This window comes from Chenopodium album, chromosome 20 (assembly GCF_948465745.1).
Source record: "Chenopodium album chromosome 20, dcCheAlbu1.1, whole genome shotgun sequence".
In the NCBI taxonomy this organism is placed as follows: Eukaryota; Viridiplantae; Streptophyta; class Magnoliopsida; order Caryophyllales; family Amaranthaceae; genus Chenopodium; species Chenopodium album.
In genome coordinates, this window is record NC_137853.1 from 23,726,596 (window position 1) to 23,739,618 (window position 13,023).

Below are 13,023 nucleotides of genomic sequence, written 5' to 3' on the forward strand. Positions count from 1 at the left end.
GAAAGTCATGAAATCTGTAGCTTCAAGAACGCGCTCCCGCAGCCTAAAGCTCCGCACCCTCGGCTTTTTGCATTGCTATATTGCCTTCCTTGAGCATCAAATTTTCTCTCCATGGCTCGTCATGCATCCAAGAGTTCATCCGAAAGGGCCAAAAACCTACCAAACAAGGGAGAGATGCTAGAAAACCAACAAAAGGGAAAAAGGAAAGGAAACAAGAGAAAGGAAAGGAAAAAGCAAAACTAAGGTAAAAATGCTTAAAGAGGCTCAAATAAGTGCAAATGAGGGGAGAATCCTTAGAGAAAAAGGATGGAAAAGTGGCATAAATGCCACTCATCAAAATCCCCCACACTTGCCTCTTGTTTGTCCTCAAGCAAGGAGAGCTAAAACAAAGAACAAACACAACGAACATGACATGACAAGGTTTAAGAAAACCGATCAAACCTCAAGGTAGGAAATGCTCCAAGTAAACTCAAATATAGGGACATACATCAAAGAATACTTACCTTTCACAATTCAAGAGGGAAAACACGTACTAAGATTCTCATGGTTGAAGGAGACAAACCTAAGCTAAGCATAGAGAACTAATGATTTCATCCTCCGCCCTAGCCCCATCCAAGACGGTCCACGTTCTCTCTACTAGTTTCAATTCATCCCCTAGTTAGCTCCTCATGATTCCTCGAGGGAACCGGAAAAGCTATTTCTATGAGGAACAATGAGGTTACCCCGATATCTCAACTATGCATACTCTCTCCATAGGGTTCAAATCTATCTCCCTCCACCATTCTTTGACCACACCCCTCTAAAGTCCAAGGGTCTTAACTAAGCTTGTAATGTCATGGCTAGGGGTTAAGGTTGGGAATCAATTTGAAAATTTTGGTGGCAACTCCTAAATGAAGCATAAGAGTGGCCATCTCTCAAGAACAACCTAGGAATTTAACCTAATCTCAAATTACAACCTTCAATACAAAACTCACAACATTACTTCATCTCTTTTCATATCTTACATTCATCTCATCATCTTCATTTTCATTCTTAAATAAGAAACATGGAAAAGTATATACAAAGGTGCATAACACATAAGGATCAACATCCGACCAAACATAATAGAATACCCTCCCCCAAGCTTGAATGAGACAATACACTCAAACATAAGTCATATAATCCATGGGAGGGGAAAACAAGGAGATTAATCCAACAAACCAATATATGTCCAACAAGTCATCATCCACTAGAGAAAAAGCAAGGAAGGATACTACCGGATATTAGGTGGGTGTAAATACCCGCAAATGACCCAATTTTAACCTTTCAAAGCTAAATTCCCAAGAGTTGAACCTTGTTTCCATGTGCTAGCAAAAATAGGAGTCAACCTTCCTTGATTCTTGATCCAAATCGAAGCACCAAAGTATATCAAGTCATGTATCTAGCAAAAGGCACACAAACATTTCCATGAGAGAAAATCTATTCTAAAAAAAAGGAAAATCTAATTTAAGACACGGGTAACTTCCCGAGAAAGGCTTGCTTAAGGTCCAAACTTGACCGCTCTAGTTAAATAATAATTCAATGCACGCAAGAACTTGTCAAATGCACTACTACACATTTCATAAGAAAGTAAGTGTGCACATGACAAAAATAAGGCATGCAACAAGCATAGTGCACACCTATGAGGAGAGAGATGCCAAGAGAAGGAAGAAGGATCAAAAGAAAACTCAACAAAATAAAAAGAAAAAGAAAAAGAAGAGGAAGAAGAAAAAGAACAAAAAGATGGCAAACTCTCCTCAAAATATTTTTGGGTGGCAACATCACCCTTTTCCCCAATTGGAGACAAATGAGCCACATGCAAATCCTCATAGACAAAAGGGTCCCCAACAGGCTTTCCAACAAAGAAGGGGAGAAAAATAGGGCAATAGGGGATGTGGTTAAACTTTTGAGAGAGAGGGGTATGAGAAATAGGCAAAGGGTTAGCTATGAAAGGAATGGTGTCCTTCGAACAAGTGTATTATTCTGATAGCGGGTTCAGAATTATTAGAAAGCTACTATATTCAGCAAGGTCAAGTGATCGGAATGCCTGGGTGGAGGCCGCTTTCGATCAGTAATATTAATATAATTAATATTACAGCTTAATCTTGACTGAACCCTTCGGGTCACACCCAAGCAAAATATACGAACCGACTTGACGATTTAATTCAGAAGAAATTAATACATCGCCCGAGTGTTAAACATTTAGACGTCGGAAATTCGAGTTTGGAGTGTCGAAACCGAGCGTCGGAGAATCTCAAATGTCGAGCCAAAATTTAGGATTTGGCGAGACGGGAAAATGCTTCAAGTAACAAGAAAAGCATGCCCAATAGGAGCGTGCCACGTGGCAGCACACATGGCAAAACGCCATGTGGCAACACATGTGGCAGCACGCATGGCAGCCACGTTGGCAGCCGCCACGTTGGCAACCACCTAGTGGCAGCCACCAAGTGGCAGCGTGCCACGTTGGCGCATGCCATGTGGCAACGCGCCACGGTGGCGACACATGTTGCAAGGGCCGTGGACCCGGGTTGATGGGTCATGGACACGGGCCAAAATAAAATGGGCCAACCGAACCCAACTTGGGGCTCAAGGTTGGGTGACACATGGTTAATTCACATTGCATGTGAAATGCCTTGGGGACCAAGTGAGAAAGTGGTCCACTCCTAACCATGTGACACTTGTTACTTGTTCCTTGGTTATTTTAACTAAGGGTTGAATTCACCAATCTTTCCATGTGGGATCTTTTTGTGAAAATTCCCACATTGAAAGATGAGGGGAATTCACAAAGCATACTTCCTTATAAATAGTCATGGCATGGCTTGAGAATTCTTTGCTTGAGTGGGAGTTAGAAAGAGCATTCCATATTTTTGGGAAAACTCTTAAACTCCATTAACACTTGGGTTTTGGTCGGACCTTGCTAACTCCAAGGTAGCGGACCTAGAAAGTCGTGTTCGTCCTTTGTGGGTGGTTACCGTTGGAGGCACGGCATTTGCGGTGCTCAAGGCTTTCAAGTAAGAGCCCGTTTTGTGAGGGCAAAGCTCGCTTCAAGGGTATGATTCGTTCTTCCTTTTCTTCTTTTTATTTATTTATGCTTTATGGTTTTATTAATTACGAGTGGTTCCTTGGGTCGGGGTTGTTTCCGCGGTGAGTCGGACTCACCAAACCCCAACAAGCTACTCCCTCAACACAAGGTCTCACATCGCCAATGAGGGCATGAAAATCAATCATAGAGTCCTCAAAAGAAGAACACTCGTGATCACCATCTCCCTCAAACATCCAACTCCCAAGAGGAACCACATAATCTCCTCCACTACCTTCATGAACAATAGCTCACTCAACTTCCTTAAAGCCTAGAGTCTCAAAACTATGCATGAATGGAGGTAAAATCATTTCAAAATCATCTCTCTCCCATGAAGCATCATCAATGAACTTGCTTAAAAGGCTATGGCTATTCCTTATGCACTCAATAAACACATTTGACATAACCTCAAACGAGTCCAAATACTCATGAATAGAAAAGTCACATTCACACACTTGAGACTCATCACAATCAACAAAGGAAGAGATGTCTAGACTTAAAATTTCATCAAACTCATTATCACTCTCGACTCTATCTCCTTCACACCTATGCTCAACAATAGGATCCTCACATATTCTTGGTTGCTCGAAATTACCATCATCACCCTCAACACACACATTGGATTTGAAATTTTCCCACACAAGTGTCAAAGATGACAAATGGCTTTCTAGCTCTTCATTTCTCCTTCTTCCCTCCTCAAGACGCTCCTCACTCATTTTTATCATCTCCAATTGACTTCTCAAACAATTAAGGGTCGACTTCTTCTCCACTTGGCTCGTCTGTCCATAGTCAGATGATGGTTTGGACATTCGCTGAGGTACTCCAATGACCCATGAAGAAATTGATATAGAATATCCCCTCTTTGTAAGAGATCTTCCATTGATTGTGAATTTTTAAAATTCAAGTTTTTGATAGTAGGTGGAAAACCCTGACAAGTTAGTTTCCTAGTGAGAGAAAGAAAATTAAATTTTTCTTGATGAACAAGGACATTGTGTGAAGTGAGTACAAGTATTTATAGCCACTTTTGAGTCACTCTTGACAGTTAAAATACTTCATAAGTTCAATACATCGTGGTAAAACCACATAACCCTTCATATTCTTCACGTCGTTACATCGAAACCTCTCAAATTTTAACTTAAGGGGAAGTATTTAATTTGAACCATCACAAAACTTCCTTGGTAACTTCCACTTCCAAGTTAATAATAATTACTGATCATCTAATTTTCTTGGTAATAGTTTAGAAGTGCCTCTTCAATTAAATGATAATAAATATTAGGAAATGGAAATTAATAATCCCACCTTTGCCATTTCTTCTAAAAACAATCCTACCTTGTGAAAATATGGAAACATTCTCACCTTTGCCCCCCTCCTACTTAATACAAGCCCTTAACCGAAATATTAAGTTAGTAACCTATTGAACAAGGATGTCTGCCACATGTCGCCGTATGATTAGTCTTTTGGGGAAAAAAACCCCCCTTCTACGATTCTGAACAAAATAACAGCATGTACAGCACCCCATCCCCGGCCAGAGCAAACCCCCTTCCCTGCTGGAGCAAACCCCCTTCCCACCAAACTTCTACCCTCTTCCTTGCCTTCTGTCGAACAGCAACCTCCCTCCCTTCCCCCTTCCCTTACGACCTTTCAAGGTAGTGTTTGTTCTTGTTACCCAGATAAAATCCCCAAATGATTTTGTGCTTATTTCATTGATTAGATTTATAATTGATTATGGGAGCCATACAAGCTTTGAAATTAATCAATTATACATGAAAATGTTGAATAAAACACAATTACCCAATTAGTGACACTTCATCTCCATCAATTAAGGTGTGTGATCAAACATTTAATTTGCAAATTACTCTATAGGGAATAAAATTCATTGTCACTCTTGGAAAATGGAGTTTGAATGTTTGACGCTCATGTGTATGTGTTGGTTGTGGGGTAAATTTTGTTAGAAACTTGGAAAGCTCTTTGAAGCACGGAAGGTGTTCGATGAAATGCTTGAAAGAGATATTTTTGCTTGGAGTTCTATTGACTCTGTTCATGTTAGAGGTGGGGATATGTCGTCTGAAGGTGCTTCATGGGTACGTGAGGCTACGAGATGTTGAAGGTGTGGATCTGTTATTTGATCTGGTAGAGGGTGGATTTCCAATTCATGGGGTGAGGTTCGAGGTGGAGCCTTGCGTAGAGCTCAGATAAGGTTGGGGGTTGCTAGGTTAGAATTTTGGGGTGGTGACCAGGCGGTGGTTATGGAGGTGTAGGTGGTGGTTATGGAGGATTTGTGGTGGTCATGGTGGGCTGGCCATGGAAGAAGATGGTGAGGTAAGAACTAAAAAGAGAGAGTAGAGAATTTAAAATATAAAAATAAAAAAAATGTATGCTCAATAGGTTATAGGTAAAAAGGCTTGTTTTGAGAATATGGTACTAAAAGGTGGGATTGTTTCTAGATTTCGAAAAGGTGGGAGTGTTTTGAGCAAAATTAGCAAAGGTGAGATTATTAGTTTCCTATTTTGCTTAATATTAATGTTTGCTACTTGGTAAGTCGTGGACGTAATTATGATTAATACCCATATATTTAAATTTCGAAAATCAGCAATATATTTGTGTGGGTATAATCATAATAAATCAAATGCATCGATTAATCAAAATATTTTTATTTGTATTGAGTAAATATTTAATTAAACGATTCCATGTTTACTTAAAAATAAAGTTGACTTTTTTTTTTAGGGAAAAAAATAAAGTTGACTTTGTTAGAGTTAAAACATGATAAAAAAATAAAAAAATAAAAAAAAAACATGTTTAGGTGCTTAGTTTTAGTAAAAAAAAAAAAAAAAAAAAAAAAAAAAAACTAAGAACATGTAGCACGTCATGTTTGAATTCTGAACTCATACTTCCTCTGTTCTTTTTTTTACTTGACATGTTTCTTTTATCATGCTTGCTAATGCAAAACTTTAACTATCAATAACTTTAATTCTCAATAAATAAAAATTATAAAATTTATATATTATGATAGTACTTGTTGAAACGAATTCAAAAAGATCTTACATGAGTATGTTTGTCCCTATATATTATTCACAAAAGACGAACAAAAGGAGGGGTGATGAATAGTGTAAAAGTCATAGCGGGTCAAGTAAAAAAGAACGGAGGAAGTACATCAAAAGTCATCCAATGAAGACAAAAGAAATTGAACCAAATGAAACCTTTACCGTGATCAATTCCATGCATAATTGGGGCTTTTTTATTTTGGTTTGAACATATCAGAAGATCTAGAGCTATCCCCTTGCTCTATTAGCACCATTTTTCCTAAATTTCTTGGTGGCCATGGTGATCTTTTTACCTTCTTTTGTCACCTTCTTCTCACATGCTCACCTTCATTTCTTTAACGTCAATGAATTCTCTTCTTCCTAATATGTGAATCCCTTAAACTCGCTCCAGGATTGTAGTTGAGGCATGCATTGTCTACCCTCATCTGGCAATGGTGCTCTACTTCTTCTTCCTTTTCTGCTTCCTTCTCCATATTGTTCCATTTCTCTAGCCATCCTTCTTCCGAACAATGCTGCTTTATCTCAGGCAATTCAATGGGTAAGTTGTTAAGGTGTAAATCAACCCTTGTTATTTCCTTTAGATGAGACTCGGCAATATTAGAAGATGGACTTTCTATAGCAAAATCAAGAGAGATATTTTGGAAAATCTGTTGAAGTTAATTCTCTAACCAAAGATTGTAGTTTGAGAGAGAAGATACACTTTATGTGTTTTAAGAGAGAAGTGATTTAATGATCTCAACCTATATTTATAAGTTGAAGTAAATGTTCTGATCACTTTTAATCAAGAGTGATTTTTCTGAAATTACCTAGTTATTACCCTGTTAAAATTTATCAACAGTGTTATTTGATAGACTTCTCAAAGGATAATATAGTAATTTCTTACTTCCATCGCTTGATTTCTTAATTACGAAATAAAGCCTTAAAACGTGTCGTTTAGGGTTGCGCTTCTCAATCTCAATTGAAAATCAATTTCATTTCTGCGAGACTCTGCTAAACCATTTGTATCATTTTGTGTTTGAACGAAAACCAAATGGTACAATTTAACTTACTCTCCAATGCTTGGAAAAGCAACCTTCAAAATTTGTGAAGTGCAAAATGACATCACATCCCTTACAAGAAGTGCTCGATTCCCTTTTAGTTAAGGAATGTCCGATTGAGGCTCATAAATTGTGTGAGTTGATAAGTAAATACCCTTAGAATTTTAGATCTAGCTTCCTTTGGCACCTCTCGTCTTTAACCACTGTGTTAGGCTTCTTGAAAGGCATTACCTCCATAGGACCAACATTTTATTTTGGTCTTTTGTTACTTGACACTGAACAAGAGTTTTGAAAGGAAATTCAGCCAATATTAACCAAGTGGATCCTTGGTAAAGTACACCCCACCCTATTGCATTTATTGAATTAAGGCCAAATAGCAATCGGATATTAAGGTGTGTGGAATGTCACCTAAAATGAAGTGACTCATAATCCAATCAAAGGTTGGGTTCAAGACCTCACAGTCAAGGGTTGGTTAAACGGCTTTCCAAATTCCACTCCAAATGGGAGAAGAAGAGAATTTTCAATGTCCTTAGGCTAGTGACATATGTCGAGATTCCATTCAATGGGTCGCTGACATGTGATCTTATATCACTATAAGATCCTATGTTAAATTGCTTAATCCTGCGCCAGGATTGTATAACTGTGACCCTTGATAATATCACTTTTCTTACTGGTATTTACCTTATGGCAATGGAGGCCAGTAAGTTAGAGTCTTTAGTCTCATTAAAGGTGTTGGATCCTATGTACCAAATGAGTTATGATCTTATGAAGAAGATATTAGCAACAACCAAAAGTAGCAAGGTCGGCTTCGATGCCTTTATCTCATACTTTACATCCCAATCTTAAGCCCTAAGCTAACACAAGATCTGTATTAAAGATAGAGTCGAAGATAGAAACTATTGATATCCCTCTTACTAGTATGTGCAACAGTTGACTCTATTAAGAGTGAAGGTGATGAATTGGCCAAATACGTCACAAGGAACAAGTGAAAAGCCATAGGTCGGCACCTTTCGTTGCTTGAAGTGACACAGAGATTTGAAAAACAATTTTTTCACCATGCTAGAGTCATTTTTCGCAATTTCGTTGGGCCAAACCCCCTTCGGAGGTTTGCACTGCATAGATCTCGAAAAGTTACACAACTTGGAAAAAAAAATTGTTCAATTTGGACACCTGGAGACAAAGTTATTACGTTTTAAAGTTGTCATCAAAAAATTCGACGAATAATGAGAAAAATTGTTTTTAGAGCAATAAAAAAATGGGTGCGATCATACCAGCTCTAATGCACCGGATCCCATCAGAACTCCGCAGTTAAGCGTGCTTAGGCGAGAGTAGTACTAGGATGGGTGACCTCCTGGGAAGTCCTCGTGTTGCACCCCTTTTTTGCGAGATTTGGAATATTTTTTCGTTTTTGGTTATTTTGCGATGGGAAACGGTTTGAGGCGCGTAGATCTCGAAAAAATAACCAATATGGAAAAAAAAATTTACTTCGGACGATCGGGCACAAAGTTACGGCATTTTGAAAGAAACCAGAGGCGGGAAAGAGTATAAATACAAATTAGAGCGATAAAAAAATGGGTGCGATCATACCAGCACTAATGCACCGGATCCCATCAGAACTCTGCAGTTAAGCGTGTTTGGGCGAGAGTAGTACTAGGATGGGTGACCTCCTGGGAAGTCCTCGTGTTGCACCCCTTTTTTGCGAGATTTGGAATATTTTTTCGTTTTTGGTTATTTTGCGATGGGAAACGGTTTGAGGCGCGTAGATCTCGAAAAAATAACCAATATGGAAAAAAAAATTTACTTCGGACGATCGGGCACAAAGTTACGGCATTTTGAAAGAAACCAGAGGCGGAAAAGAGTATAAATACAAATTAGAGCCATAAAAAAATGGGTGCGATCATACCAGCACTAATGCACCGGATCCCATCAGAACTCCGCAGTTAAGCGTCCTTGGGCGAGAGTAGTACTAGGATGGGTGACCTCCTGGGAAGTCCTCGTGTTGCACCCTTTTTTTGCGAGATTTGGAATATTTTTTCGTTTTTGGTTATTTTGCGATGGGAAACGGTTTGAGGCGCGTAGATCTCGAAAAAATAACCAATATGGGAAAAAAAATTTACTTCGGACGATCGGGCACAAAGTTACGGCATTTTGAAAGAAACCAGAGGCGGGAAAGAGTATAAATACAAATTAGAGCGATAAAAAAAAGGGTGCGATCATACCAGCACTAATGCACCGGACCCCATCAGAACTCCGCAGTTAAGCGTGCTTGGGCGAGAGTAGTACTAGGATGGGTGACCTCCTGGGAAGTCCTCGTGTTGCACCCCTTTTTTGCGAGATTTGGAATATTTTTTCGTTTTTGGTTATTTTGCGATGGGAAACGGTTTGAGGCGCGTAGATCTCGAAAAAATAACCAATATGGAAAAAAAAATTTACTTCGGACGATCGGGCACAAAGTTACGGCATTTTGAAAGAAACCAGAGGCGGGAAAGAGTATAAATACAAATTAGAGCGATAAAAAAAAGGGTGCGATCATACCAGCACTAATGCACCGGATCCCATCAGAACTCCGCAGTTAAGCGTGCTTGGGCGAGAGTAGTACTAGGATGGGTGACCTCCTGGGAAGTCCTCGTGTTGCACCCCTTTTTTGCGAGATTTGGAATATTTTTTCGTTTTTGGTTATTTTGCGATGGGAAACGGTTTGAGGCGCGTAGATCTCGAAAAAATAACCAATATGGAAAAAAAAATTTACTTCGGACGATCGGGCACAAAGTTACGGCATTTTGAAAGAAACCAGAGGCGGGAAAGAGTATAAATACAAATTAGAGCGATAAAAAAAAGGGTGCGATCATACCAGCACTAATGCACCGGATCCCATCAGAACTCCGCAGTTAAGCGTGCTTGGGCGAGAGTAGTACTAGGATGGGTGACCTCCTGGGAAGTCCTCGTGTTGCACCCCTTTTTTGCGAGATTTGGAATATTTTTTCGTTTTTGGTTATTTTGCGATGGGAAACGGTTTGAGGCGCGTAGATCTCGAAAAAATAACCAATATGGAAAAAAAAATTTACTTCGGACGATCGGGCACAAAGTTACGGCATTTTGAAAGAAACCAGAGGCGGAAAAAAATATAAATACAAATTAGAGCGATAAAAAAATGGGTGCGATCATACCAGCACTAATGCACCGGATCCCATCAGAACTCCGCAGTTAAGCGTGCTTGGGCGAGAGTAGTACTAGGATGGGTGACCTCCTGGGAAGTCCTCGTGTTGCACCCCTTTTTTGCGAGATTTGGAATATTTTTTCGTTTTTGGTTATTTTGCGATGGGAAACGGTTTGAGGCGCGTAGATCTCGAAAAAATAACCAATATGGAAAAAAAAATTTACTTCGGACGATCGGGCACAAAGTTACGGCATTTTGAAAGAAACCAGAAGCGGGAAAGAGTATAAATACAAATTAGAGCGATAAAAAGATGGGTGCGATCATACCAGCACTAATGCACCGGATCCCATTAGAACTCCGCAGTTAAGCGTGCTTGGGCGAGAGTAGTACTAGGATGGGTGACCTCCTGGGAAGTCCTCGTGTTGCACCCCTTTTTTGCGAGATTTGGAATATTTTTTCGTTTTTGGTTATTTTGCGATGGGAAACGGTTTGAGGCGCGTAGATCTCGAAAAAATAACCAATATGGAAAAAAAAATTTACTTCGGACGATCGGGCACAAAGTTACGGCATTTTGAAAGAAACCAGAGGCGGGAAAGAGTATAAATACAAATTAGAGCGATAAAAAAAAGGGTGCGATCATACCAGCACTAATGCACCGGATCCCATCAGAACTCCGCAGTTAAGCGTGCTTGGGCGAGAGTAGTACTAGGATGGGTGACCTCCTGGGAAGTCCTCGTGTTGCACCCCTTTTTTGCGAGATTTGGAATATTTTTTCGTTTTTGGTTATTTTGCGATGGGAAACGGTTTGAGGCGCGTAGATCTCGAAAAAATAACCAATATGGAAAAAAAATTTTACTTCGGACGATCGGGCACAAAGTTACGGCATTTTGAAAGAAACCAGAGGCGGAAAAAAATATAAATACAAATTAGAGCGATAAAAAAATGGGTGCGATCATACCAGCACTAATGCACCGGATCCCATCAGAACTCCGCAGTTAAGCGTGCTTGGGCGAGAGTAGTACTAGGATGGGTGACCTCCTGGGAAGTCCTCGTGTTGCACCCCTTTTTTGCGAGATTTGGAATATTTTTTCGTTTTTGGTTATTTTGCGATGGGAAACGGTTTGAGGCGCGTAGATCTCGAAAAAATAACCAATATGGAAAAAAAAATTTACTTCGGACGATCGGGCACAAAGTTACGGCATTTTGAAAGAAACCAGAAGCGGGAAAGAGTATAAATACAAATTAGAGCGATAAAAAGATGGGTGCGATCATACCAGCACTAATGCACCGGATCCCATCAGAACTCCGCAGTTAAGCGTGCTTGGGCGAGAGTAGTACTAGGATGGGTGACCTCCTGGGAAGTCCTCGTGTTGCACCCCTTTTTTGCGAGATTTGGAATATTTTTTCGTTTTTGGTTATTTTGCGATGGGAAACGGTTTGAGGCGCGTAGATCTCGAAAAAATAACCAATATGGAAAAAAAAATTACTTCGGACGATCGGGCACAAAGTTACGGCATTTTGAAAGAAACCAGAGGCGGGAAAGAGTATAAATACAAATTAGAGCGATAAAAAAAGGGTGCGATCATACCAGCACTAATGCACCAGATCCCATCAGAACTCCGCAGTTAAGCGTGCTTGGGCGAGAGTAGTACTAGGATGGGTGACCTCCTGGGAAGTCCTCGTGTTGCACCCCTTTTTTGCGAGATTTGGAATATTTTTTCGTTTTTGGTTATTTTGCGATGGGAAACGGTTTGAGGCGCGTAGATCTCGAAAAAATAACCAATATGGGAAAAAAAATTTACTTCGGACGATCGGGCACAAAGTTACGGCATTTTGAAAGAAACCAGAGGCGGGAAAGAGTATAAATACAAATTAGAGCGATAAAAAAAAGGGTGCGATCATACCAGCACTAATGCACCGGACCCCATCAGAACTCCGCAGTTAAGCGTGCTTGGGCGAGAGTAGTACTAGGATGGGTGACCTCCTGGGAAGTCCTCGTGTTGCACCCCTTTTTTGCGAGATTTGGAATATTTTTTCGTTTTTGGTTATTTTGCGATGGAAAACGGTTTGAGGCGCGTAGATCTCGAAAAAATAACCAATATGGGAAAAAAAATTTACTTCGGACGATCGGGCACAAAGTTACGGCATTTTGAAAGAAACCAGAGGCGGGAAAGAGTATAAATACAAATTAGAGCGATAAAAAAAGGGTGCGATCATACCAGCACTAATGCACCGGACCCCATCAGAACTCCTTAGTTAAGCGTGCTTGGGCGAGAGTAGTACTAGGATGGGTGACCTCCTGGGAAGTCCTCGTGTTGCACCCCTTTTTTGCGAGATTTGGAATATTTTTTCGTTTTTGGTTATTTTGCGATGGGAAGCGGTTTGAGGCGCGTAGATCTCGAAAAAATAACCTATATGGAAAAAAAAATTTACTTCGGACGATCGGGCACAAAGTTACGGCATTTTGAAAGAAACCAGAGGCGGGAAAGAGTATAAATACAAATTAGAGCGATAAAAAAATGGGTGCGATCATACCAGCACTAATGCACCGGATCCCATCAGAACTCCGCAGTTAAGCGTGCTTGGGCGAGAGTAGTACTAGCATGGGTGACCTCCTGGGAAGTCCTCGTGTTGCACCCCTTTTTTGCGAGATTTGGAATATTTTTTCGTTTTTGGTTATTTTGCGATGGG

The 13,023-nt window shown here is 40.1% G+C and overlaps 15 non-coding genes across 15 annotated transcripts; all 15 read left to right on the forward strand.

Annotated features, from left to right (window-relative positions):
• The first annotated feature begins 8,432 nt into the window (after nt 1–8,432).
• LOC145599783 (5S ribosomal RNA) lies at nt 8,433–8,551 on the forward strand. Its single transcript, XR_014104050.1, has one exon. It is a non-coding gene; the product is annotated as a 5S ribosomal RNA (ribosomal RNA).
• A 197-nt stretch (nt 8,552–8,748) lies between these two features.
• On the forward strand, nt 8,749–8,867 carry LOC145599768 (5S ribosomal RNA). Its single transcript, XR_014104035.1, has one exon. It is a non-coding gene; the product is annotated as a 5S ribosomal RNA (ribosomal RNA).
• A 197-nt stretch (nt 8,868–9,064) lies between these two features.
• On the forward strand, nt 9,065–9,183 carry LOC145599751 (5S ribosomal RNA). Its single transcript, XR_014104018.1, has one exon. It is a non-coding gene; the product is annotated as a 5S ribosomal RNA (ribosomal RNA).
• A 197-nt stretch (nt 9,184–9,380) lies between these two features.
• Nucleotides 9,381–9,499, forward strand: LOC145599736 (5S ribosomal RNA). Its single transcript, XR_014104004.1, has one exon. It is a non-coding gene; the product is annotated as a 5S ribosomal RNA (ribosomal RNA).
• A 197-nt stretch (nt 9,500–9,696) lies between these two features.
• On the forward strand, nt 9,697–9,815 carry LOC145599654 (5S ribosomal RNA). Its single transcript, XR_014103923.1, has one exon. It is a non-coding gene; the product is annotated as a 5S ribosomal RNA (ribosomal RNA).
• A 197-nt stretch (nt 9,816–10,012) lies between these two features.
• Nucleotides 10,013–10,131, forward strand: LOC145599656 (5S ribosomal RNA). The gene has a single exon (XR_014103925.1). It is a non-coding gene; the product is annotated as a 5S ribosomal RNA (ribosomal RNA).
• A 197-nt stretch (nt 10,132–10,328) lies between these two features.
• Nucleotides 10,329–10,447, forward strand: LOC145599657 (5S ribosomal RNA). Its single transcript, XR_014103926.1, has one exon. It is a non-coding gene; the product is annotated as a 5S ribosomal RNA (ribosomal RNA).
• Nucleotides 10,448–10,644: 197 nt separating this feature from the next.
• LOC145599675 (5S ribosomal RNA) lies at nt 10,645–10,763 on the forward strand. The gene has a single exon (XR_014103945.1). It is a non-coding gene; the product is annotated as a 5S ribosomal RNA (ribosomal RNA).
• A 197-nt stretch (nt 10,764–10,960) lies between these two features.
• Nucleotides 10,961–11,079, forward strand: LOC145599658 (5S ribosomal RNA). The gene has a single exon (XR_014103927.1). It is a non-coding gene; the product is annotated as a 5S ribosomal RNA (ribosomal RNA).
• A 197-nt stretch (nt 11,080–11,276) lies between these two features.
• LOC145599659 (5S ribosomal RNA) lies at nt 11,277–11,395 on the forward strand. Its single transcript, XR_014103928.1, has one exon. It is a non-coding gene; the product is annotated as a 5S ribosomal RNA (ribosomal RNA).
• A 197-nt stretch (nt 11,396–11,592) lies between these two features.
• Nucleotides 11,593–11,711, forward strand: LOC145599660 (5S ribosomal RNA). Its single transcript, XR_014103929.1, has one exon. It is a non-coding gene; the product is annotated as a 5S ribosomal RNA (ribosomal RNA).
• A 195-nt stretch (nt 11,712–11,906) lies between these two features.
• LOC145599722 (5S ribosomal RNA) lies at nt 11,907–12,025 on the forward strand. The gene has a single exon (XR_014103991.1). It is a non-coding gene; the product is annotated as a 5S ribosomal RNA (ribosomal RNA).
• A 197-nt stretch (nt 12,026–12,222) lies between these two features.
• On the forward strand, nt 12,223–12,341 carry LOC145599737 (5S ribosomal RNA). Its single transcript, XR_014104005.1, has one exon. It is a non-coding gene; the product is annotated as a 5S ribosomal RNA (ribosomal RNA).
• A 196-nt stretch (nt 12,342–12,537) lies between these two features.
• LOC145599794 (5S ribosomal RNA) lies at nt 12,538–12,656 on the forward strand. The gene has a single exon (XR_014104061.1). It is a non-coding gene; the product is annotated as a 5S ribosomal RNA (ribosomal RNA).
• A 197-nt stretch (nt 12,657–12,853) lies between these two features.
• LOC145599715 (5S ribosomal RNA) lies at nt 12,854–12,972 on the forward strand. Its single transcript, XR_014103984.1, has one exon. It is a non-coding gene; the product is annotated as a 5S ribosomal RNA (ribosomal RNA).
• Nucleotides 12,973–13,023: the final 51 nt, after the last annotated feature.